General features: G+C 38.8%; 1 long non-coding RNA gene across 1 annotated transcript in view; it reads right to left on the bottom strand.

The window, feature by feature from the left end:
* Window positions 1-25,103, bottom strand: part of LOC135176791 (uncharacterized) — a 129,239-nt gene that overhangs the window by 63,218 nt on the left and 40,918 nt on the right. The window contains exons 4-5 of the long non-coding RNA XR_010302822.1: window positions 24,657-24,774; window positions 21,936-22,024 (exon numbers count right to left, since the gene is read on the bottom strand). This is a non-coding gene — a long non-coding RNA (uncharacterized LOC135176791). The remainder of the gene's footprint in view (window positions 1-21,935; window positions 22,025-24,656; window positions 24,775-25,103) is intronic.

Here is a 25,103-nt window from a genome sequence, read left to right as displayed (position 1 = left end):
GTATACTCAGAGGCAGAAGTGAGAGCTTGGCTGATCAGGCTACTCAGATACTTTTTTTTTTTTAATGCTGTAAAATATTAACCTGTATTTTGTAGAACCTGTTTGTGCTGTATCCTACTCCCACCAATTGTATGCTCTTTCCAAGAACTGCAAAACTGATGAACTTTCTTGGCCTTCAGTACAAAACAAAGACTGTCATGTTTACAGAAGAAACATTCAGGCATCTAGAAATGTTCAATGCCTGCCACAGTATTACGTTTCAGAAGTAGCAACTTCCTAACCTAAAATTTGAAACAGGTGAATGCTTCCAGGAGCAGAGCTAGTACCTACATATCAATTTTGACCAGTGCTACTAATTATGTCTTAGCTTAAAGCTAACAGAGGCCATATTGGTGAAGCAGTTTATTATGTTTCTAGCAGTTTCTTAGATTGTTTTACAATATTTTGATTTATTCATTATGGAAATAAGGAATAATATCCTAAAAAAAGCAGTTGAGATAGATAATTCAAATCTTCACTTTTATACTTACATTCATGACAAGCTTTTTTTTTTTTTTTTTTTTTTTTTTTTTTTTTTTTTTTTTTTTTTGGCAAGACTGTAGAAGTTTAATTTCTCTTGAGACAGGGGCTAAAGCAAACTTCTAGCTGGCTACTGTAATTGCTGTGCTGAGAACTAGTGTATATTTAACATGTATTAAAAACATCCTGGCCCAGCCCTCTGTTTCCTATAATGACTGTGACAGCAGTGAGGTAAAGGAACTTAGTTTTAGTCTTTGCCTTTAAAGTTTGTAACAAGTATCAGGGGGGAAGTGAGTTTAGCTTTAATGTATTTGATTATTCTAGTGGCCATGCACAATCTTATCATCTAAAGACCTTTGTCCCCAGATATGAGAGAAATGAGCACTTTCAGAGAGAATTTTATGCTACAATACGGTGGAGCACATGATTCTGAGAGGGTTTGCTTGTTTTATGTAAATCAGTTTTAACTGGCTTCTGACTTTAATGGTGTTAAAATCAGTTAGAATTAATATCACACTATATTTGCATACTCCTTACATAGACCACACTTGCTGGAAAATTAGCAGTCACAATCTAAGGTGTGAGACAAACTCAGATTGTGGTCACAACTACTGGACATCTCAGTCCTACTATATGTTAGGTGAAATTTCTCACGGGTCAGCAGATTAAAAGAATTTTGAATAAATGCTCAGTGAGTTAAAAATTCTAATGAGCATAAATTATCAGCTTGTGAATTATGCTCGTAAAATGCCAGGGTACTGGTTTGTGGGTTTATTTGTTTTGGCAGGAGTTTACTGGGAGAGGTTTACAGTTCATCCAAACCTCTGTAAGCTGCTCAAAACTTCTTCCAATTTAAAATGTGTGCAAGATCCACTTGATTATTCCTGTTGCTCTCCATTCAAACAAAATATTACTCAATGTGAACATTGATTTGGAGTAGCAATACTGCCTAGCATCAAGTTTATAGTAACTTCCTTAGGAAAACATTAATATAACACAATTAAAGGCACTGCACAGATGAAGCATGCACACTATCTAGGGACAGATGTTTCCTGCTACAGCATATCCTAAGAGGCTGTTGTTAGCTCAGGATAACAGGCATCAGTTTTGGTATTCCAGGAGAAAGCAGTGAGTGCCTTACATGTAGTTGCTCTGGAAATGTGCCCAAGTGACACGCAAGGCAACCAACTGCAGTCCCAGCAGAGAGGAAAAATTAAATGTGAACAGATGGACTAATTCAGCGTTTTCAAATGGTGAAATCCAAATGTGAAAGAAACCTGTCTGTCTAGAGATGACAAGGCCTGCCTCGGTTCAGTCTTCAAGATAGAATAGCAGGCTCTTGATTTTTTGATTTTTTTTCTCCATTAAATTAATCTTCAAGAAACTGGCATTTCAGTGGGTCTGAGGTTGTCAAATAACCTTCCCTCTCTTGGGGCTTCAGCTGCAAATCAAAATTCAGAGCAACACTCACTAGACTTGTTGCTCTCAGTCTATTCAAGAAAAAACAAACTAATTTGCAGCTTGTTATTTAGGTGTGCCAATATTATCTGTTTGGAAAAGGTCAGGGTAGAAGAAAAACTTTTCATAGGTCAGACTTGAATTGCCATATCCGAAGGTACATGCAGATACTTAATACCAGCTTTCAGAATAAGGTAATGATCCACTACCTTTCTGAGCACTGTGTTTGGATAAACCATTAAAAATCCTCACTTTAAAACAAAGCAAATCAGCAATAAAATAAATTAATAAAAGCTCACTCTCACTTGCCAAAATCCCCCATGCAATCCTCAGTAAATCATTTAAGATGAGTCATGGCACTGGGCAACAGTAAGAAAGCAGGCAAAAATATGATGTCTTTGATGTTGTTTGAATGGGATTTTTTTTTTTTTTCAATTGGGGAAAAAAAGTTCTGGGGGAATCTGAAGCACCTTTGCTATTTCTACATGAGATGAGTAAGAATGAATTAAAAAATGATGAAAGAGAAACTTTTTCACTGTTTTGACTTGTAATATTATGAAACTTCTTATCATTTAAAATCCCAGCAGCTTTTTCATTGCTATTTTATTCAGAGAGCAAATGGTTTTAGTCATTCTCAGACAGACAGGTTTTCTTGAAAGTGCAAAACACTGCATTTTGAGACAGAACCATTTATTTTCTTCAAGTTTTCAACACTATTATTAAACTAAAACCTGCAGTTATTTCCACAGAAAGCTTTTGAGCAAAGTCAGATGGACAATGTAGGGAATGAAGAGCATGCAGTAGAGATAGTAACACTTTGATGTTGTGACAGACCTTAGATTTAAACTTAGATTATCAGAATTCTATCAAGTATCTTGGAGCTTGCTGTCTTTTCAGCAGGACAAATTAATTCTTAATGTCAGATCATTAAATTTAATCTGAAGTTTAATGCTCTTCTTGCTATTATGGAGTATTAACAGAAGCCTAGAAAGGAAAACGGTTCATGTTTGTCTACCATAATATAGTTCATTATTTACACCTGATTGCAGTAATACACATGACTCTACACATTTTTCCTTTGCTTTGGAAACAGTCTTCACACAGATTCTTTCCTTTTCAACTACTGAAACGTTACTTCCTAGCTGCGGGAATAATACAGAGGATCAGCAAATTCTCAGTGGGCAGGCTGACAGCAGATCACAGACAGAAAGTTATTAGAAGATGTTTTTCTGCGTAGTGTGGTCTGCAATGATCAGGTGTCAAAGGCAATTAGGGATCCCATTTACTTTCCTCACTGTAACTCTATGTTGATCTAACATCTAATGAAAGAGATTTATAATTCACCTGGAACAGAAATCTCTAAGTGACCTCCACAGGAGACTGATTTGTGTTCTAGGTTCTCTCATGCAATAGCACACCTGTGCAAGTTCTTTCAGAAGAAGAAAATGAACTGGTTCTGCATTTGAAGAGAGCAGCTCTGATGAGCATCCTGTCATCTTAGAATGTAGACAATATAAATGTCACCAAAACATCATATTCTTTCTCAGTGATTTTTCTGAGGAGTGAAGTTGAACTACTTCCAAGAAAATAAGCATATTGTTAAATCAAAGGACTAAAAAACCCAAAATGAAACGCAAACAAAACAAACAACCCACCCTCTCCAAAAGAAACCCAAAACTATTGGCAACAGTATAGGCATATACCTAAACTGTTAAGTGTGAAATAAATAGATGACATATAAAAATGTGAGGCAAAGCAGCAATAAAATAGAAGGTACTGATAGTAATCAAGATTTATCCTTACCAAGAAACATAAAACCTATAACAGAACCTGCACTGTTACAGTTTGTGAAGTGTATCTCAGTCTAGTAATTGCATTTTAATTTGTGACAATGAAATTTAGACTGAATCACTGATGATTAGACCATTAGCTGAAGACTAAACCAAAGCATTGTAAAATGGGGAAAAAGCCACAGCAGCATCAGGTAAAGGGGCTCTGACTAAAGTGCTCTGTAGGTCCACCCAACTGGAGTAATCAGTTCCAGAAAACCTGTTGTTTTAATCACATAAATTAAAGCATAGCCTACTGTTATCCACAACTTTCCAACACCTTGAAAATCTAGAAATATCTAAGAAAGTGAAAACCACCAAAACTGAGGAAAAGAAAAAAAGAAGAAAAAAAATGGTCAGGTAACTAAGGTATTTACATTTAGATGTTTTTAGACAACTGATAAAGGAAATCAAACCACAAACATATGCTCTTTAAATGAGCAATCTTAAAAGTCCTCTCACTTTGCTCTTTCCTTCACAAACTGTCCTAAATTACTAGAGTTTATAATACAGCATTTTGCCAAAACGAGCAAGCTTCTTCCTCAGCTATCTTTTACAGCACAGAAGGCTTTGCTAGAGCATGGAAGGAATTTTTCTCTGGAGAAGCTTTAAATTTGCTCTAGGGTCTCCTCAGTCAGGTTATTACAACTTAGCAATAATATAGACTTTCGGAGTTCCAGTTTTGTGTAAGCCACAGAAGGAGAAACCCCCTGCAGACATGTTCCTTGGCTTTGCTTCTTTCCCTGCCAAAATTCTGCTTCCTCAGTCTTAGATCAGTGCAGCACAATTAGATCTTTCTCTGCTACACTTGCTCTTATCTGTTCTTCTGTTCCTGATTTCTTATAAGAAATGTGGCTGAGCAGAATAAGAGAACAGAGGAAAATGATCTGACTAATTTCTCTGAAGAAATGAGACAGTGAGTGATATGGATTGTCTAAAATAAATTTTGACGTGGCTTTCAAAACTAGTTCTATTAATGCAGGTCTGCTTGCTCTGATCCCTCTATTCCACTAGTCGCAGAACAAAACTGCTTTTGCCGTTGTGAGTTTCCTTTATTTTTAATAAAATATTTGTAATTAAAAAGTGGGAAATGGGAAAGACTATGCCCTCACTTTATTGGAGCCTTGCAGTAATTCTATTTGCTTACTTTAGTTTTGATTATGTTAGCAATAATTGTAGTTGCAAGATAAATTTGCTTTGCAAACAAGCTAGTAAACACAGGTTTGAGGTCCATAAGAAGGGAAGGACCACATTTGTCTGCAGGTAGTTGTCTCTGCTCAGACAGATGGTCTGATCTTTCACTGAACTCCATTTCAACAAAAAAGAAACACATCATTGAAGGTGGGTTATCCCTCAGTAGATTTAATTGAAAGATGGTGCATCTCTGTTGTGTTTGTCTGCATGTTTCCCTAGAAGCAGCCTCATGGGGAGAAAAGGGAAAAAAAGGTATCTGTCTAGATATTACTCTTTCATGAGTTGAAAAGGAAATATCTGTCTGCTTTCTGATACTATTAATTATTTTACAGACTTCTGTCCCATACTTATTAAAGACCTTGAAGACTTAAAAAAAGAGATAGAAGATACAGTCCGTGTTGGCACAGAGATAACTTACACCAGAGCTGTCATTAGCTTAAACTTAGGCAAGCTTCAGCGCAGTTGATAGCAAAAACATTTCATGGGCCAGGCAGAACAACTCAGAGAAGACAGCCATCAGGCTACACTCAAAGGTCATCTACTTCATCAAAAAATCATATTTAGCTAGGACAAAGGAGAGCTGTGCTGTAACTCTGGATCAGGTGTGAAGTGTGGTGAAATGTTTGTCACCTCTGTGCTACAGTGATTACAAGTTAATCATAGGTAATTTCTAGTTTTTGAACCACTTCTGCAGTGTTGATTGATAGGCTTACCTGACAAATATTTGGGGGTTGGTGAGAAGGTGGGCAGAGTTTTGAAATGAAGATCTATTTGTGTGTAGTTTGAAGCAGGTAGAATGTTTTGTGAGAAGAACTAGATCATAGGCTGAGAAAGGAAACCAATGGTGATGTCTACTTCCCTCAGAATCTCATTAGATAACACTCACTCCATCTTTGTCTTCTCACTCTCAGGCTGGGCTTTGACTGAGCTGCATCTCCCTAACCTCACCTTCCACTCATCTTTGCTTCTTAACCTCTTGGCTGAACCTCTATTCTTCTGTAGGACCGGGGTAAAGGTTGAGAGGGGTAGGGGGAAGGTGCAGGGGTGGTTGAGAGCCCCTCCTGGGGACTCAGGTTTCTGGGAGGGGAGTTGTGTTTCTGTGTTACCTTTTACCTTGTATATTTCTGTATACAACTGTATATATTGTAAATAGCTGTTTGTATATTGTGCTAGCTGCAAATAAATAGCTTCATTTGTATTCCCAGAGCTGGCTGAGACTAGTTGGGTATTTCTAAAGTGTGGGGGGGCAGGTAACACCCAAACCATCACAATTTGATTTGTCCAAAAATACTTTACTGTGCATGGTTTATCTAATACAAAGGAAAAATTCTATATTGAAAAAAAAATGAATCAGATAAATAGTAGCTCATTACAATTTTAAACTCCTCACTTTGTTAAAGAAAACTTAAAAAAAAAAACTATTACTTTTAGGACAAAAAAAAAAAGAAGAAAAAGGCAGCAGCATAAACTATTTAGACTTTTTTCTATTCATTGTCTTGCTTCCTTCCCTAAAATGAAGAGGCTGGTGGAATATTGATTACACTTGCCAAAAGCTTTGCTCTCACCAGATTAGCCACTTCAAGAAGTTCTGATCCAAGAAAAGCCCTCGTCATTAATTTGCTTTGTTCTAGTCACTGACACCTTTCACTGAGCTATAAAAAATCTTCTTCTACCTGGATCATGCCAGCTAGAATCACTCAGATATTTGTGCTTTCATTAAGAACATATACCAGCATCACTACAGATATATTTTGAACCATACTACTAGCAAAGTGGTTAAAGATAAAACATCAGAGCTTTAAAACACAAGGAAGTTAAAATTGAAAAACTCACAAATAGTAGATTACACTCAGTAAAAAAATCACAATCAAACATCACTATGCTCCTGATTTCAAACAATTCTCTTCCAGCTGTGCTCATTACTCACTATTCATCATTGGTTTCCTTCTTTGAAAGTTTTAGGGACTAAAATTCTTACACTAGTGTTTATAACATCAGGAAGGAATACTAAGGAGAGTAGTTGCTCAGTACCGGGTCCTGAGTACTGTTAGGCTAAAAATCCATGTAGATGAAAGATTTCTTTCTACAAATTATCCTGTTAATATGTTATCATTTGCCCATCCAAAGGGACAATGAAGACAGTGAAGGGCCTAGAGCACAAGTCTTAATGAGGAGTGGTTGAATGAACTGAGGTTATCTAGTCTGGAGAAAAGAAGACTCAGGGCAGAACTTCTCTCTCCCTATAACTACCTAAAAGGAAGCTGTAGCAAGGTAGGGGTTGGTCTCCCAGGTAATAAGCAACAGGATGAAAGGAAATGGCATCAAGTTGTGCCAGGAGAGGGTTGATTTAGATATTAGAAAAAGATTTCTATATTGAAAGAGTGGTTAAGCACTGGAACAGCCCACCCAGGAAAGTTGTGGAGTCACCATCTCCAGAAGTGTATTAAAAAAAAAGTAGATGTGGCACTGAGGAACACGTTTTAGTGGTGGACTTGGCAGGGTTAGTGTTTTTTCCTATCCTTAATGACTATGATTAATGAAGGTAAAAACACAAGAAGTTTTCAAAGCTCCAGAGCTTCTTACCATTGAACAAGCTGCCCTGGGAGGTTGTGGGGTCTCCTCTCTGGAGGTATTCAAGATCTGCCTGGATGTGTTCCTGTGTGATCTACTCTAGGTGATCCTACTCTGGAGGGAGTTTGGAGTAGAGGATCTTTCAAGGTCCCTTCCAGCCCCTAACATTCTGCGATGCCTAATAGCCATGATCAGTAATTTTCTATAGTGCTTCCAATGTACACCTCATCTGCTCTTAGGTGACATGTAAGAACTGCTGCATGAGTGTTTTGAGGGACAAGCAGGGCAACTCACAATTCAAGCTAAGTGTCTAACAGCTGTGTACAAAACACAGGGGAACTTCAGCATCTAAAACCAGTTAAGTCAGCACACTAGGAGGAAGAGACTTCTGGGTGGCTGCCTATGCCCTCCAACAAACTGAGAAGGAAAAATTAATCTCACATTTGATACGCTCACACACAACCCGAAGTAGACTGGGTCCCACAGACCCCTTTTTGCTCTTCACAACAGAAAGCCATTCCCTCTTAAGTAGAATTTACTGTGCTGAGCTCAGGTTTTGAGAAAGCAATGCTGTGTTTACTGCTTCTTCATCCAACATTACATGTGTGACTCTGATCACCTGGTTATAAGCTGAAAAGAGGCATTCATGTGGGAACTGAGAAATACAAGTTTGAATCTCTTCCAGATGAAGAGGTTATTGATCCAGGTCTCCTACTTCATGATTGCAAATTGGACTGATCTGATATTGTACAATAGGTGAGAGACTTGTCCTTTACCTCCCCTCTACCTCCACCTTTTTGTGTTCTGCTTTTAAAAAGGAAGTAACAACATTTGCTGCCTTTGTGGGGGGCAACATCAGCACCCAGAAATTCCACCCAACTGCCCTTTCACCTTACTGGGGCAGAAGGCAAATTAACTTTGTGACTATCAAATGAGTTTAAGATGTAAGTAGTTTAATTTGGTCACACTGCTTGTGGATTTTTACAGACCTAAAATTTAGGTAGAAGTCAGAACAGGAAATCACATTTCTCCCTAAACTGTGCTATCATGGCCAATGAATTGTGTTGGTTGTTGTTTTGTGTGCTTTTGGTTTTTTTTTTGGGGTGGTGTGTGTGTGTGTTTTGTTTGGTTTTTTGTTGTTAGGGTTTTATTTATTGGATTGCCTTAATCCTTTACAAATTGCAGACCTACAAAATCTTATCTCTGACTCTCAGCAGGAATTGAAATTACCTTAGAGAAAATCAGACTGATGAATACTAGCCATTAAACCTTCTTAGTATAAAAAGTAAGAAAGAATAGAGGACCTGATAAACAATCTGCTGTCAATCAGTTGTGGGCTTTGAGGCAGTATCTACCCTGTGGTGGAGGGTTGACAGGCCCCAAATGGCCATGTTTACAAATCTATTCATGCCCAGGACATGTTGTCCCCCGAAAGGTGTTGTCCGGCCTAAGTTTGGGGAAAACAAGTTAAGGGGGGACAAAGGAACACAATAGCCCTGGGTGCCATTCCAGTCTGGCCTTGCCTGCTTGAAGGTTGACGTAAACACATTATGTAAGCTCACTCGCCTAGGGTGGGGATCCGCCTGATCCTCTCCATATTTGGGGGTACTGGATCCCTGGGACTTCACCTTATTTGGTATGTTTTGGTCCTGCTGCCAAACCCTATTGGACAGAAGCGTGGCTAAGAACCATCAATCTCGTGATCAGACCTCATAAAAGGGGGCAATTCAGTGTTTCCACTACCCTCGCTCCTCTCTCCTGCCACCCTCTACCACCCACCGCTCCTAGCTGCTTTGCCACTTTTGGGCACACCGCTGCATGCATGGTTCCAGCCCCACGGCACCAGAGCCCCAGGGAAACTGACCAAGGCACTTCTGGCCAGCCCATGGAAGCTCCTGACAGCGCACCCCAATAATCCCTGAGACACGAGGGTTTAACAGCATGGCTTGTGCCGCACATATTGGGATCAACGAACTGACTCCAGACAGTGAGTAACTGAGCAAACTCGATCTAAACCAGCATAGACTCTCAGTAATGTACCAGTGGCACTTTCATGCCACAGACCTTCTTCCTCAATCCTTTCAAACCTCTGCTAAATGCCCAATTTTGCTGTATATAGACATTCTGTAATACAATTTCGGAACTGTATACAAAGAACGTGTGTGGGATAGCTGTAAATAAGTTTGGGGAAGGGGGGATTCCTTGTGTATAGAATATTAAATTATTTTAAACCCTTTTAAATTCAGCCTCGTATTTCATTCCCCCAAAACCCAGACAAACCCCTCACAACACAATCCCTTACTATACTTGGATTCTGTCCATTGGACATTTTTTTCCCCTCGCATGTGCGTTGATAGATCTGCACTGGTGGATTTATTATTGGAAACTAATAGCTGTACAGCAGCCCTTCCCTGCTATTTTTGGGTTAGCTAATCCAGGGCATTGCTAATTATCACAAAATAATCAGCTATACAGAAACTGTCATTACAATAAAATGAATGTGTGACAGAAAGAGAGATATAAAATGGTTAACAGTCAGGGATAAGCTCTCAAATAAGTTTTATGTGCTACCGTAACAATGTGGAAAGAGCAGGATGGATCTAATGGCAAACATGAGCTTGTGAATGTTCCATTTTGTTCTGAAAATGAAGTGTGTTCTGAATGCTTTCAGATGTTAGAAACAGTCTAGAAGATGAAAGGTTGTGTGACAGTAGAACCTTGACAAAAGGTAGGGGTCATGATCTAATCAGGGGTTGTTCAATTGCATCTGAGATTTCTGTGAAGACCATCAAAAATAATTCAGTAACTCTTTCACCAGGACTCCTCTGACATTTTACACTCTGAGTGTAAAATTCACCAGAAAACAGGCCTGTAAGCAGTCTTTGCCTTTTGAGCAAATTGAAAAAAAGCCAAAATCAGGAAGGTAAAATCTACAAGACAGAGTGAACAACCATCACATGACATGCAGTTTGTAACTGCAGCTTCTGCTAGGGAAGACTGCATGAGCCTGCCTAGAGGCTTTTAATAACAGAACGAACAAGCTTCTACCAGGAACAAGAGACCTGTTTAATCCTGTCTGTAGGCAGAGCATGGAGCAAAGACCTGAGGGCCCTAATAATCATGTTTCCTATGGCAACAATGACCATGTTCCAATCTGGCTGGAAGACAGAGGAGTATACATGCCTTCCCTTCTCATGTGTGGTTTCAAGCAGAGCAGGCTGCTGCTTTTGGTGAATACATTTGAAGAAACTGTTCCCTGTACACATATTATTGTCATATAGAGATGGTTAAGGGTGGGAGAAGGATAACTTTGCCCATTTTGTAAATAGGATGTCAAATGGAAAGAAAAGAAGCCTCGTGGTGGAAAAAAACTAAGCTCCTACTTGCAGCTGAAGCCGTGATATCCTCTTGACTCTGCCTGCCTAAAAGGTAGACGTTAACTTAATATATTCTTGAATCAGGAACTAATAGAACAAATTGTAACACAGGTTGTTAGACTGTGAATCAGCAACAAATTTATCCTTTGCCTTTCTGTAGCAGTGCAACAGGGAAACACTTGATGTTCATCTGATTTAGCACAAGCCATGCTAAATACTGTATCTAAACTGGAATATTTAAATGGTTGATGGAGAAGAGGAGACAGAGAAAAAAGCTGGAAAGGAGAAGAATTAGGGATGACATTTTATGTCTTTTAAAAGTCTGACCTTTTGGAAATATCACTGTGTACATTTTAAATATTAATAAAGGGCACTAGCTGTTAGAAGGCACAGGGCTGTTGTCAGGGGGTGACCTTTTATTGAAGTAAAAGAAAAATTGACAGTTTTATTAGTCATAGACTACTGCAAACAGAAGCAACAGGAAAAGAAAGCAAGCAAAAGAGCTGTCACTGTAATTAGCTACATTCTGTAATTAATCTGAGAATGGGGCTTGTGTCTAAATATTGCTGCAGGTCCTCTGTATCTTAGCCAAGACATACCAAGCAGTTTTCAGAGTTCATTTCAGTTCTTTAAAGAGATTTTGTTTTCCGTAGAAAATTCCCATGGCATAGGAGGCAAAATCAATGATTTTTTTCAAGATCGTCACCTCTGTGTGTCACATACAGGCAAGCCTCTCAGTAGCTCTGAGCAAGGGGCTGGGCTAGAACCCTTTTCAAGTAGTCACCAACAGAAGGACTAGAGCAGACAAGAGAGTTGTAATCTCATACCTGCTTTTGTTCTCAGGACTAATAGACCTATTATAAGATTCTCGCTCAAATAATCTGGACTTATTCAGACTAGAATTTTGGTGGTATGTGACTAGGAAAGAATTCTACTCCTTCATCTCAAGCCATTTATTTTTTATTAGAACTAAACAGCTGAATTAACTTCTTGTCCTTCATTTTGTGGCTTTCATAATCCTAAGGGTTCATGCTGTCTGTGAGCCAAGGCAGCTGATACAGCACAGCTGATGTACCTTGACTTCAAACTTCTGAGAAAAACTGCTAAGTTGTGAGAATGAGCTGTGAAAAACAAAAGAGCCATCCAAGAGAAGAAGTAAAATTGTAGGCAAATGCAGAGCTTGTGTTTAGATAGGAGAGTTAGCGCTCAAGGATTTAAGAGATAAAAACACGCTACAAACATGAAATAGTATAAGTCCTGCAGGATACAAACAAAAAACCCACACCAGAGTCTTGGAGTTCACAGTACACACCAAGTTACTTCTGTTCCAAAGAAGAGCAGAGGTCATTCTTTCCTCACTCACTGACGGCTACCTAACCACTTCCTTTTGTCCAGACAAGGGTAGAAAGTTTATGAAGAATTAATTTGGACTCTTCAACTCCTAATACAAGAGGAGAAAAGGAGAAAAAAAAGAGAAAAGGAGAAAAAAAAAGAGAAAAGGAGAAAAAAAAAAGAAAAGGAGAAAAAAAAAAGAGAAAAGGAGAAAAAAAAAAGAGAAAAGGAGAAAAAAAAAGAGAGAAAGGAGAAAAAAAAAGAGAGAAAAGGAGAAAAAAAAAGAGAAAAGGAGAAAAAAAAAGAGAAAAGGAGAAAAAAAAAGAGAAAAGGAGAAAAAAAAAGAGAAAAGGAGAAAAAAAAAGAGAAAAGGAGAAAAAAAAAGAGAAAAGGAGAAAAAAAGAGAAAAGGAGAAAAAAAAAGAGAAAAGGAGAAAAAAAAAGAGAAAAGGAGAAAAAAAGAGAAAAGGAGAAAAAAAGAGAAAAGGAGAAAAAAAAAGAGAAAAGGAGAAAAAAAAGAGAAAAGGAGAAAAAAAAGAGAAAAGGAGAAAAAAAGAGAAAAGGAGAGAAAAAAAAGAGAAAAGGAGAAAAAAAAAGGAGGAAAAAAAGAATACAGCCCTTACTTGTCCTTCAGAATACCCTTACTGACAAACAGGGTGCTAGATAACAGTTTTGTACTTCACTACCATTTACTTAATGTGATAAGAGCCTTCATAGATTTCAGCTGTATTCAGTGCGGGTTTTTATTTTTTTTTCATTAGATTATATTTTCCACCACAGAAAAAAGCTGGTGTAAACTATGTATAGTGTAGTCATGAAGGGCAAAATCTGCCCTTCTTTATGTCACCTTCCATGTAAGGCACCTCAATGTACAGGATCTCAAGTTGGTTAATCCCTGAGGTCCTTTCCAATCAGGAATTCTGTGATTTAGAGTTGATGTGTACCCCGTAAAGCCATCTGAGCCCTGTTCTTGAACACGGCCCTACCACTAAGGCTAATGGAAATGAAGAGGAATTAGAAGTGGTGAGCAGCACAGGATTTACTCTGGAGAGAAACAAGTCAGTCTTTATATCTTGTTTTATCCTCAGAGAGTTAGAGACCAGCATGTTTGTCGTAGAGCAGCTTTGTTGGTGTGACAATGGGTGGGTTTTCCTGCCAATCATACTGCATATATGCATACAAAAGGGTAACTAGAACTTCAGAGAGTAACTTTATTTTTTTGCAGATAGAGGTATAATTTATTTCCCACTCTGATTTTTTTTTCTTCTGGAATTATATTCTCTCACTGGTAGGATACAGGCAACATTTGTTTGGAGAAACAGGCAGGAAGGGAAAAGTTAAGCCTAAACCAAATATTTATGCTCAATGCCAGAATTTAATGAGTTAATTCACACAGAGACAGAGGGATTGAGTACAAACTAAAAATGCAGCGAGGAAGTCATTGGTAAAACAAGTGGGAGGGGAAAACAGGACAGTGAAGTAATAAAGAGATTTATATGCCTGTTATCCAGGTAAGCTACTGTTTTTTAAGTCTGTACTTTAGACACAAAGGCTGTTAACAGAGAAACATGGTGAAAGAGCATGACTCTCATCTTGCTATTTTGTTCACTTTAGAGGTGGCAAATTTGTTTTCCTCTTTTCATTGATCGAGTTGAAGAGGCATTGACAGTGCTGTACTTCAGCAGTAAGCACCACCCATGAAAGACAGACACTTTACTCTGTGGAAACCGAGGGCACAACTAGTCCATAGCAAGGAAAGGAGACCTTGCAGACACCACTGAAATGCAGCTGTTTAGCAGCACTCAGAAGGTCGTGCAGCCTTTTAGAACAAATGTTTCATTTGATAGAGGAATCAGTGATTTTCATGTCTACTGAAGTCAATGGAAAGTGTCCTCTTGTGAGCCTGAGACACACATTCTCTTCCTCCTCACAGGCCACTACTATCCATGATCTGAACTCAGCCAGATCCTGGGGGTTATAATGGCATTAACATATTTCATAGAAAATTAAAAAAAAAAAAAAGAAGAAAGAAGAAAGAAAGAAAAAAGGACTATTTGCCAGCTAGAAGTTAATGTGTCACTCTGTGGTAGTATCACTAAAGTTTTGCCAAATTAAGTCTGTCCTCTCTCAGTTGCAGAACAGCAAGTGTTCACAAAGTTAACACATTTGCAAAGCTCCAACATGAATGACAGAGTTATTTAGGGATGTAAGGGGAAAACAGACTAAAGAAGAAACTGCTACAGTACGTTTTGTGATAACAGAAATGAAAACCTTCAGAAAAACAAGTTGCTATAACAAGTTTTCTTGGTTAACTTGTGACCTCGAAAAGAAAGATGCCTCATCCTCAGAGGACTTGAAGACTGAGTGGGCTGGAGAGCATGGTTTTTCAGAAGGGATTAAACTTCTTTGATTCAGAACAGATACAGTTCAATTATCTCAAAATCCACATAATCAGTAGACTGATTACTTTGAGTTATGCAGAGGGAATTTTCGAAGTACCTTCCATTCCAACCTGTATCTTTGTAAGCAACAATAGCAAAGCCCAAATTAACGCTTCTTGATATTGTGTTTTCCTTAGCATCCTGAAAAATCACTTGTAGTTTTCTTTTGAGAAGGCACAGGGAATAACCACTGAACAGAAGTCTAATGGATAAATCGACTTCTTTACTTTTCTTTTCAAGAAATATTTCACTTCCCTCCCATCCTGATGCTTTGTAACTGTTTTAAAAGTGAAAAGCAGATTCTTGCAGAACTGCAGCCTAAGGGAACACCCTCCATGTATATGAAAAGTGAAGTTACTCTCTAGAGAAACAGTTAGAGATTTCAGCTTTGTGTCCAGAGATCTGAAGATTTGAAACATCAAACAGATTTGAACCATTCTTACTCTCTGCTGGAGTAACTGTTGAAGGAATTATATCCAGCCTATGTTATCCTACCTTTTTAAATGCACTTGCCTACAAAATCCTATCAATCTATTCATGGCTGTGCTAAAGACCCTGCTCTAGTCCTCTAACCCCACCAAATCCTCAGAATTTCTTAGAATCAGAGTTAGAAAATTTTATTTCTGGGATGCTCAGCAGTTGGCACAAGTAAGAATCACAGTCTCAATGGAAGTTTGAACCAAACACAGCACACATCAAAACAGTACCTGGGAAACTTGAGGACCGTGACAGTAAAATATGCACATGCCTATTGGTACACAACAAAAGAGACCAAAAAGCCTGGAGATGAGATAAAGAGAAGGACAAAACTTTCTATTAACTTTTAAGAAATTGCATGGTTAATATTTACAGAGTATGTTACATCTGGATAGATGTGAAGGTGTTTCGGCATAGGCTCAAGATACTAGAGCTATCCAAGCCAACACTTTGAAGACAAAGTTAGCATTTTAATCAACAGTAGTTCTTTGTCCACACATACACTTCCTGAGGGTGTTCCCTACCTCCACCAGAACATGGCGCAAGCAGCTTGTGCTTGTACCGGAGACAGGAATGGGAAAACACATTTTAAGCATATGGTAGGCTGGGTTGGCTCCATGACAAATAAACCGTAAGTTATCAGCTAAAGGCAAGGATGAAGAAGAACCAGAGAGAAGATCCTCATGCATGCCGGCTCAAAAGTTACATCCAGCTGTTATCAGTCAAAGTTTATTTATTGAGCTTTAAATATTCTGCAGTTCTGTGTGCAATGCATAAGAGCCTTAAATCCTTAGTGCTTACATTTATTATCATGAAAATCCCCATTCCTGGCCAGAGATGGCATTAACAGTTTATACTCTCCTAAAACACATGTTTCCATTGAGGTTAACAGGCTCTGCAATATCAGCAGAACTACCACGCAACTAATTTTCTTGTCTTTCAACATTAGACTATTCCTCTTTCATTTTCTGCAGTAATTTCATGGAGTATCACTACATACAAAAAATATTGCTAAAATTGCAGATCACTTTCATTTAGTGGAAGAAACAGTCCAGTGATTTGGACAACAGATTTTCTATATGATTGAGGTATTGAGAGTCTGTGGTTCTCATTTATCTTCATTTTTCATTAAGATAACAGGCATGCTTCAGCTAGGTATATAATCCTTCAAGGATATGCCATAAAAAGCAGAATGAACCACCTTAAGGTACTGGTATCTCCCCTTACAATACTAGAAACTGACTTCACTATCTTTAAAGTCAAATGAGAATCTGAAGCTTTGTCTCCAAGGATATAATACTACTTTCCTACCTTTGAGGATATTACTTTAGAGATCATAACACATTCAGACACTGTGAGCTTTCAGGAATGATGACAGTGATGAAATAAGCCTTAAAAACACCATTCTGTATCATCTAAATCTACATGAAAGGTACTTGGCTTTGTGATTAATTGCAGATATTCTAATATTTGGAAAAAAACAGGATTCCTCTAGGAAAAAAAAAAAAGAAAAGTAGATGATAGACAAATGCATCAGCTTTACCTATGCAGTGACTTCAATTTCTGTATGGATAGAATTTTCAGCTAAAGAACCAGTCAAAGTGTCTTGGTGGCTTCAATTTCAAATATCACATTTCTGAGTTAATTTACTTGCAGATGTATATAACTCAACTGGAGAGAGAGTGCAGAGGAGAGATAGGAAAGTAATCAAGGGCCTAGGAAACATGAATGAAGGAACAACATTTGATGAAAGTCAGGAGGAAAAAGTAAAATTGACGGAGAACATGGTAGTGCCCTTGAACTATTCGAATGGCACCTGCCAAAAGGAAGAGTCCAGACTGGTGCATTAAAGAAGGGGGGAGATACTTGAACTATGGCAGAGAAGATCCAAAGCAGATTTTTGAAAGATTTCCAATGTTAAGGGCAGTGAAATAACATCAGATTCTTAGATGTCACCTTCCTTTTCAAAGCCCAAGATGAACATTCCTCCCATAAGCTCATTGAGAAACACATTTTTCCTTTTCCTCATTCTCTCATTAGTCAAACACTATAAAAGTACATAATTCCTTTAGTATGTTAGTTTTTTGCATTTTACTGAAAGTATTTTTATTAATGCAACACAGATTGTTACAAACACCAAACTTGTCCAGCAAGTATACTGAGAAATCAAATTATTAGAGAGCAAGAAGCAATGCCAAACAAAGATTCAGTGAGGGAAGCCTTTTCAAGGGTAGCTTCTAGGTTTCAATTTTCCTTAACTGAAGATTAAATTAATTGAAAAAAATAAAATCACCTCTTCAAGTCTGTTTCAAGTATTTGAGGGGTAGTTAATGGCATTTCTTGAATATACATTCCTCTTTGGGAGCCTGAAGTATTGTTTGCAACTCACATTTGCAATGCATGCACAAAACATACATATCCCTGTAACCACATGCAATCCCCGATTGCCAGCTAAGCACACAAAAGTGCTACACATGTGTAGAAGCAAGTTACCAAGATTGTGGATGCAAGAGGACATGGAAATGGACTCCTGCATTTGAGAGATGTTCTGGTATATCAATGTACAACTTGCACAACGAATTCTCCCTTACATCATGTTGCCAGATTTTTCTTTTCCATCACATCCATACGGATTACCTCCAAAAAGAAGAGGAGATACCAGCAAGCATTGCAATACAACATTGGTTGCAAGTTTGACTGTGAGATACTGGCAAGCAGCTGGTCTTCAAGGATGAAGTTTCTCTTTCTGATGCTAGTCCTAAGCCATTGCTTAATGTGTCATATCCAGGCTTTGCCCAAATTGGTGCAAATTGCAGCATCACTTCAAGTACAAAATTAATCTACTTGCTAAAAAGTCAGAGAAATGAGGAGTAGGGAGCAGCAGACACCAATATAGCAACAAAGCTTTTTACTTGAACACCAGCTTTCTCTTCAGAGCCACTTGATTTTTTTTTTTTTTTTTAAAAGCAGTATTTTGAGGAGCTGATTGGAGCCAAGCTGCAAGTTTAGGAGAGTCATTGGTATAAAGACGTAGCAAAGGGAAACCCAGGATTAAGTTAGAGAAGGAGGCTGGAGGGCAGCACTCAGCAATCCTGTGCAATCCCAAAGGCACAAAACTTCAGCTAACTTCTGCGCATGCTGGTCACTCATTGAATAAAGAGGTGTCTAGAGACCTTGTGTATAAACCTGAAAGCAGCTGTTCTAAGATATAGCGTTTCACATCAGTATAAATAAAACATAACAACTGTGTTTCTGCTGAATTCTGCTCCCAAGCACTTTTCTCTTTCCGCAGGCAGTGTAAAAAAGTAGCTTAGCTAAGCCTAATAACACAGTTTATTTTATGAAAAGATTGGATCAGTGACTCACTCTCACTGTGCAAGAACTTTATTTTTGTTCTACTAGAAGGGAGCAAGTAGAACACACTTTAGAGAAATCTCGAGAACAGGACTGCACCTGTGGAGGGCTGAAACACACCGACTGAAGCCCCGGCAGAGAGACTGGATCGTTGAGTCCTCATTCGATTGCAAACTTGACAATTTGTTACTATGTGACTACACCACCTGTTCCAGACAGCAGCAGATGAGCGGACAAGGAAGAGACTGAAACCTGGCCCGGTGCAGAGCTATATCCTGAAGCAACACCCATTGAAATATATGGGGGAAATCAGGTTTGGCATTTTCAGCCAGAAAGGTCACAAAACAGCTGATGTGGGTCATCAGATGACGCATACATCTGCTGATGTGTAATACATGGGTATTTACTCCCCTCCCAGGGCCTTGTATCACCATTTTCAAAACAACGATCATACCTTCAAAAACTTTTTGGCCTTTTTGTCAAAGTAAACATTAAGCCTAACTGCAGAACATATTTGTAATCTAATAACACCTATCTGTTAGGTTTCAGTCTTAGTCACGTTCCCATAAACAGGTAATAAACCAGTCATTACCACTTTTGCCAAAACAGCTTTCTAAAGCCTTTATTTATACAGGCACTCTAGTTCCTAAAATTCTCTATGCCTGCTCTCTGACAGAGTGCTGCATTTGGAAATTGTGAGTGGGAGTTTAAAATAAGTTCAGCACACAGCTCACACTGTTCCTGTCTCTGTCATCCATATGTGGTTTGGACAATCTGGAGCTTTCTTTGAAAGGCCTCGCTCTGTCTGTTTTGCAAAATAAAGTTCTACATCTGCTCCTATTAGGCTCTGCAAGTCGCAGCACTTCCAAGTGTCACTAGCTTGATAAACAATGAAGTTTAGAAACTGGTCTGATGGCTAAATAGACTCATGAAGGATCCAACATTTGCCACACAAGGAATCAAATGAATTGATGATCATGAAGAAAGTGATTATAGAAGTGTTCTATTATTAAGCAGCAATCTGCATATTGCTCTCCGATTAATGGCTACAAAGGAGATGCAAGTCAGTTGAAACCTAATTACTGGTACAGCACTTTGTTGGTTAAGAACAGTAACAGTCATTACTTCTACTGAAGTTTTCACAAGGCCCATAGCAATAAGCCAAAAGCTGTCAGTCACTGCTTTCCTGGCAGAAGTTTCTGCCATAGTGATAGCTTCTAGTAGAAATGCACTCTCTGGCCACGTCACTCAGCTCAGTAATTGCCTTGCCACTCACATAAAGAAAACAATTTCTGACTTTGATAGGATTTTGTAAGCAATGTGAAACTGCTACTGCAATCTCTGCAGTTAGAAGTTAGATGGGTTACTCTGGTGGATCACAGCATGAAACTAATCTTAAAGGAGGCAGGTGGAAAGTGAGAGATGTTTACAGGTTAGTGGGTGCTAGGAAAATGGTGCTGGCCTAGTGATTAACAAAAGGAAAATGTTAGATCAGGTGGAAGAGAGACAAGAAGAAAAAAGCAGAAGAAAGTTGCACTGCCATTTTCCTCGCATCCTCTCAGAAGCTCTTTTAAAGCTACACATACATATTTCATATGCCATAGGTAGCTGTCCAGCAGTCCATAATTTCAGTTTGCAAGCTTGGCATTCAGGCCTTCCCACAGGCTGTATATTTATCAGCACCATTCCATCATTCACAGGCTGAAGCTGCAGAAGCAGTTTTCTTTTCAGTATGTGACATGCAGCTTCATTCCCAGAATGTGGTTACCCTGTGTTAAGCATAGCCAGGTGGGGGTTGGTCTCTTCTCCCAGGCAACCACCAATAGAACAAGGGGACACAGTCTCAAGTTGTGCCATGGTAGGTATAGGCTGGGTATTAGAAGGAACTTCCTCACAAAGAGAGTGATTTACCATTGGAATAGGCTGCCCAGGGATGTAGTGGAGTCACCATCCCTTGAAGTGTTCAACACAAAAACTGGATGAGGCACTTAGTGCCATGGTCTAGTTGATTGGATAGGGCTGGGTGATAGATTGGGCTGGATGATCTTGGAGGTCTCTTCCAACCTGGTTGATTCTATGATTCTACAATTTTATTTTGCCTCTTATCCAAGATGAACTTGGAGTCCAGCTTCAGGTTTCTATGACACCTGAGGGCCCTTTCCAATATCCCCATGCACTCATAGATCTCTGCATGACCTCATCTTGTCTTAGGAGGAGGACATACACAGGAAAAATGCTGTAGAATAGCAAGCAACAGCTAGCCATGACTGCTCCTCTCACAGCCAGCATCTGTAGCAGAGACAAGATGTTCCTCCACTCCCTATTCTCCCTGGTTGGTTTATATCAATGTTTTCATAGACATTCATAAGAGATGTAATTTCTTCATCATTTATAATACTTCAAAACTTAACCAGAAATACATTTTCTGGGTAGCAAAATCAGCAAACAGAGAGGTTTCTTCTTCATGCTTAACTGAAAAGTGCATACAGAACATTAACTCATTTCAAGGCTCCTTTTAGGTGGAAAGCCACAGAAGGAAGAGAGTGTAATGGGACTTAAATTATTTTCCTTTAATTAATCATCCCACAGTATCAGCCAGAGAAAATCTCTATACCTCAAATCTTCCACTACAGACACAACAGCTGTGTTTCTAGATTTGCAAAGGGGTGAGGCCATAAGTATTACAGACAAATGCAAATCATTATATTCTTTTCTAGTGGAAAAATGTGTAAATTAAAGCCCAAATTTATTGTAGTCCCAGAACCCGAGGATACCAGAAATAACAGGGATCTCTGTTGGTTACCTGAAGGTAACAGAAGCATACATTTCAACAGGGGAGCTGTTACAATATCTGGCAGGAAAAATGTGCTAAATTAAAATGCCTATTTCAGTTACATCCAGCAAAGTTCTGGGTTTATAGCGATATCCCAAGATCCTATGACAGGACTGAAATTAACTATCTTTAGTAAGCTGTCTATTTCTGAGTGTAGTTCCAAGAGGCAGGAATTCTGAAGGTCTTTAATACACCAAGCCCCTCATCTCCTCACAGCATTACCTAAATCTGGGCACATACCTTTTGCAAATACATTAAATTATTAGGAAAAAGAACCCCTTTTCATTCTTATCTGAAATGGTTCTACTTCAATTACACTTTATTTCATCAGAGTAATATTAAGATACTTTCAAAACTGCTCTTTCAGATCAAAAAGGTAAAAAGGCCTATTTTCTTCAGGATGACACCAAACCTGATCTTTTGATTTATCTTTTTTTAACACAGAAAACTTGAGTGCATACAAACCAGGGATGCAGGAAAACCTCTTAACAGCAGGTGAGCCTCATTGGCTCTCCATGTACTCCAAAGAAACCACAGTAACTAATTCTTACCTTCAGAGAAGACATGACACATTCCATTGTACATCTTCAGAAATTGCCAGAAATCCCCAAAGCAATCAGGCTTGAAGTCCTTATTGATTCTAAAATAGCAAAAAGAAGCAATAGTTAGGACATTTAATGGTGATTAAAAAAAAAAAATCTCATTTTATTTAAGCAACAGGGAATAATGTTTTTACATGCTATTTTATATATATATATATTTATAAAACAGTTTCCCCACACACTCATTTCAGTAATTCTCTAGCACCATATTTCCATTCTCCCCAAATTTTCATAGCTTGGTATTTTTCTGATTTCAGCCTGCACACTATTCCTTGCACTTATGCCTTTGAAGTGCACAAAACAGCTCTACTCAAGAAAACAACACAAATGGAACAAAATTAAAAAACCCACATCCAAACTCTTAGGGCTTCAATCAGAAAAAGCAAACCATAGGGTCAGCCCAAGGAAAAAAAAAAAGACTTAAAAAAAAAAGGATTATGAACCCTTATCATCATTCACAGTAAAACCAAATAAAACTGATAAAGATTAGCACAAGGACTTTAGCCCCCACCTCACTGTTTCATCTTTACCTTCTGTTCTGAACTCAGTTAATCTCCCCTTCACACTTTCCCCTCTTTCTTAGGTCCCTATTGGCTAATCACTTGTGTCTCCAAAGCAGCTTGGCTAATTTGACTCTGATAGCTATTAGTCACTAGGCAACACCAGCCATGCTTTTACACAAGTGTCTGTATTTATTAATTTATCCTTTCCCTGCTTTGTTTTTGTTTTCTTTCTTTTGGGGTGAGGGCAGAGGAGAAGGATGGTAAAGTCAGCATGCTGCAGACATGAACAGAAGGAAGCACCTCTGATAAGAGAAGACAGCACATATCCTACTCTTAATCCTTACCACATTTATGGCTTTTCATAAGAGGAACATCTAGGCCAAGATGAAGAATGCTATTTTGGAGAAAAGACACAAATGCAGCTACTGCTGATCTAAGTGAAAATACACCTGAAAACTGTTATAGCTCACTGTTTGCATTAAACGATGTTTCGTATGTCCCAAAAGCCATTCCTAAAACAACATAATACAAACCCTGAGATATCTCTGTTTGGCAGAACAAATCCTAAAGTGGCTATCAAAATGGCTTGCACGGTCCCTGTCAAAGTGCTGGGAAGCCAAAAGGCATAAATATTGCACAAGTAGACTTAAGGGATTAACAAAACATTGCATAAACACTTCTAAATGCAATTCAGCTGACCTTCTAAGGAGAACAGGAAACCCTCAGCATTCCAGCAACCCTCTTTACAAAGCAGAACTGTCATGCCCTATGTTAGAGGCACCTCATTAAAGCTTATGTGGATATGTCACAGCCACACCAGGGCTGCAGGAGGGCAAGAGACTCTGCATGAGTAATGAAACAGAGAGTCTCCTGAGAGAGGGCTTTGAAGTTTCTATTGCATTCAGTAGCAACGAGAAAACCCATGAGTAATAGAGCAAATGGAAACCTAAGGATGATAGCCTACTCAGAAAGTCAGTTCTATGGAGATACAATTCTGCAGTATTGGCTCCTTGAATTGATAGCTGATAAACCTTAAGTGACAGCTAGAACAAGAGGATGTTGTTAGGGTTATTGTAGGTTTTTTAAATGTTTGAGGGATTTTTTTTCCCCCTGAGTCTGTAACTGCTTCTGAGCTTGTCATCAAAAGAGCTCAATCCTTTGTTGCCATACAATCAATTTGCTTTTGCCTGGTATTGTGTGACTCAGTGGTAGCTCTGGCAAGCTAAGGTATATAGTTTATCCAGGGGACAATATCCAGCAGAAGGTGATCCTCCAAAAAATCTGCAGAATGTCCCATCAAGAAGACTGAGTGCTCTGAAGACAGCTATTATCAAGATACAGTACACAGAAAAAAATGTGTTTTCTAACAGACATTATTCAGTAGCCTGCAAGCAGAGGAAGTTTACCATGAGGAAATCCCACATTGTCACATTTTGACATAAGCAAAACTGAGGATCAGTGATCTTTAAGCTATTAAGGCATGACTTTTATCTAGCAACCTCACTTGCAAAGAATATTTGCATATTCTCTAATCTCTAGCTCTTAAGGCGGTGTTGGCAGTGCTGTGTGTGTTGGCTTAAAGAGCTGTGTGATTATTAGCAGTTGTAGCTGATTATGTGCCAATTAATACAGGAGCTCCCACAGAGTTAATATGTAGTTTTTCCTTTCCTCTGCTGTTCATTTTTATCTATTAATCACCCCGTGCATGTTTGCTCTGTGTTAATATAGTCACTTATTGTGGTTATTAGACTGCTTTAAATTCCAGGGAAATTTGACAGATTTTGCAGTTTTACATAGGAGATTTATAAGAAACATTTGGCAAATCATTTGTAGGCACCAAGTGTCCTGCTCTAAGCCTCATGTCCCAGAAGCACATGACACACTCTAGGTGATCCTGCTCTTGCAGAGGGGTTGGACTGGATGATCTTTTGAGACTACACTTCCATGCCCTAATGTTCTGTAGTTCTGTGATCTCCAATGTGCTACTCAAAGTACTGCTCTGTTTCTTTGGTTTCTCTCCATCTTGGTGGACATCAGTAGCCATAGAAGTACAGAAGAGTATAGACTAGAAACCAAATCCAGAGATCAGAGACAGGTAGATCAGCTGGGAGTGGGGGAAGGCCTGGGGCTGCTACCAAGTCAGACACGGTGATCAGAAGCTGCATACCTCAGCAGCGCAGGTCACTGGCACCAGTATCATGTGGCCATCAGTCATCCCTGGGATTCACTGCAGTCACACGCTCAGGAGACACCTCCTCCACACCTCGGAAGATCCCCAGTTCTGCCTGTGATTAAAGCAAAACAAACCCCTTTGATTGTGATGTTTCAAAAGCTTCCACAAAGGCTTGTGGTTGTGCATTGTCTTGGCTTAGTCACCTACTTTTAAAAACTCTCATTCTTGTCTTTAGTATACTTTATGTGAAAGAGTTGCTTATAAATATTGTGGGAATGAGTGTCTCTCTGTCACATTGTGACTGCATGATGCATCTAGAAGCCACCACTGATTCAAAATGGTAAACTTATTCCCAGCCAGATGGCTTGTGATAGAAGCTACACTATATTTAAAAGCATAGCTTTCTCCATTGTCCATCTCAGTTTCTGTGACTTTTATGGT

Source organism: Pogoniulus pusillus, chromosome 7, assembly GCF_015220805.1.
Source record: "Pogoniulus pusillus isolate bPogPus1 chromosome 7, bPogPus1.pri, whole genome shotgun sequence".
Lineage (NCBI taxonomy): Eukaryota > Metazoa > Chordata > Aves > Piciformes > Lybiidae > Pogoniulus > Pogoniulus pusillus.
Note: the sequence above shows the minus strand (reverse complement) of the source record. Positions and strands in the feature narration are given on the sequence as shown.